This window comes from Oncorhynchus masou, chromosome 19 (assembly GCF_036934945.1).
Source record: "Oncorhynchus masou masou isolate Uvic2021 chromosome 19, UVic_Omas_1.1, whole genome shotgun sequence".
NCBI lineage: Eukaryota > Metazoa > Chordata > Actinopteri > Salmoniformes > Salmonidae > Oncorhynchus > Oncorhynchus masou.
This window is the reverse complement of record NC_088230.1, coordinates 39,513,206-39,515,784: the sequence shown is the minus strand read 5'-3', so window position 1 is coordinate 39,515,784 and position 2,579 is coordinate 39,513,206.

The window sequence follows — 2,579 nt, the reverse complement described above, 5'->3', positions numbered from 1 at the left end:
AGTCTATTACCATTAACAATCTTCCTAGTGCATTTACAAATAAACCTTCCTGTGTCACGCCCTGGTCGAAGTATATTGTGTTTGTCTTTATTTATTTGGTCAGGCCAGGGTGTGACATGGGTTTATTGTGGTGTGTTTTGTCTTGGGGTTTTGTTAGGTATTGGGTGTGTGGCTTGGTGGGGGTATCTAGCATAGTCTATGGCTGTCTGGAGTGGTTCTCAATCAGAGGCAGGTGTTTATCGTTGTCTCTGATTGGGAACCATATTTAGGCAGCCATATTCTTTGAGTGTTTCGTGAGTGATTGTTCCTGTCTCTGTGTTTATTGTCACCAGATAGGCTGTATAGGTTTTCACACATTTATTGTTTTGTTTAGTTATTTCATGTCAAGTTCCTTTTATTAAAGAACATGAATAACCACCACGCTGCATTTTGGTTTTCGCTTCTCTTCCACCAGACAAAAGCTGTTACATCCTGATTGAATCAAAGCAATTACCTCGATTCAAATCCAATTATATTCATCACATTCTTGGTAAACAACAGGTGTACACTAAAAGTGAAACGCTTACTGGCGGCTCCTTACCAACAATGCATGTAGAGAGAATAGAGAAAAAATTGAAAGCAATAACACAAGACTGGATTTTTAATTAATCTGAGTTCTAATACATCCAAATGAAAATAAATATGATAATAAATTGGCTATGGGGGAGAACACATGAACAAAACAATGGCTTGGGGGAGATAACATGAACAAAACAATGGCTAGTGTGGAGATAACATGAACAAAACAATTCCTAGTGGGGAGATAACATGAACTAAACAATTCATAGGGGGAGATAACATGAACAAAACAATGCCTAGTGGGGAGATAACATGAACTAAACAATTCATATGGGGAGATAACATGAACAAAACAATGCCTAGTGGGGAGATAGCATGAACTAAATAATTCATAGGGGGAGATAACATGAACAAAACAATGGCAATGGGGAGATAACAATGACATTGTGAGAGAAAATAAATATGATTTAGAGCGTAGAAAAGGGGTCAATTTAATGGAAAAGGCTCGCTGACTTAATAATCAATCAATCAATCAATTCTGTTCATTTCTTTTCAAGAGATAGAGACAGAAAGAGAGAAGTGATAGAAAGAGAGAGAATAAGAGATCAAGAAAGAAAGAGAGAATGAGCGAGGCAGTGCCAGCTCCCTCTGGTTAATTAGCTTCAAGTTGCTAGTAATACTGTGATAAGATCTGCAACAAACAGAACACAATTACACAGACAGCCCCCTGATGGAAAACGTCCAACGTTATCTCTCTCTCTCTCTCTCTCTCTCTCTCTCTCTCTCTGTGTCTCTCTCTCTGTCTCTCTCTCTCTCTCTCTGTCTCTCTCTCTCTCTCTCTCTCTCTCTCTCTCTCTCTCTCTCTCTCTCTCTCTCTCAAATCAATTCAATTCAATTCAAGGAGCAAGTGAGGTAGATAATATACAAAAGTGAAATAAACAATAAAAATTAACAGTAAACATTACACATACAGAAGTTTCAAAACAATAAAGACATTACAAATGTGATATTATATGAATATACAGTGTTGTAACAATGTACAAATGGTTAAAGTACACAAGGGAAATCAATTGGCATAAATATGATTGTATTTACAATGGTGTTTGTTCTTCACTGGTTGGCAACAGGTCTCAAATCTTGCTGCTGTGATGGCACACTGTGGAGTTTCACCCAGTAGATATGGGAGTTTATCAAAATTGGATTTGTTTTCTAATTCTTTGTGGATCTGTGTAATCTGAGGGAAATATGTCTTTATAATATGGTCATATGTTGGACAGGAGGTTAGGAAGTGCAGCTCAGTTTTCACCTCATTTTGTGGGCAGTGAGCACATAGCCTGTCTTCTCTTGAGAGCCATGTCTGTCTACGGCGGCCTTTCTCAATAGCAAGGCTACGCTCACTAAGTCTGTACATAGTCAAAGCTTTCCTTAATTTTGGGTCAGTCACAGTGGTCAGGTATTCTGCCACTGTGTACTCTCTGTTTAGGGCCAAATAGCATTCTAGTTTGCTCTGTTTTTTTCTTAATTATTTCCAATGTGTCAAGCAATTATCTTTTTGTTTTCTCATGATTTGGTTGGGTCTAATTGTGCTACTGTCCTGGGGCTCTGTGGGGTGTGTTTGTGAACAGAGCCCCAGGACCAGCTTGCTTAGGGGACTCTTCTCCAGGTTCATCTCTCTGTAGGTGATGGCTTTGTTATGGAAGGTTTGGGAATCGCTTCCTTTTAGGTGGTTGTAGAATTGAACGGCTCTTTTCTGGATTTTGATAATTACTGGGTATCGGCCTAATTCTGCTCTGCATGCAATATTTGGTGTTCTACTTTGTACATGGAGGATATTTTTGCAGAGTTCTGCATGCAGAGTCTCAATTTGGTGTTTGTCCCATTTTGTGAAGTCTTGGTTGGTGAGCGGACCCAAGACCTCACAACCATAAAGGGCAATGGGCTCTATGATTGATTCAAGTATTTTTAGCCAGATCCTAATTGGTATGTTGAAATTTTTGTTCCTTTTGATGGCATAGAATGCC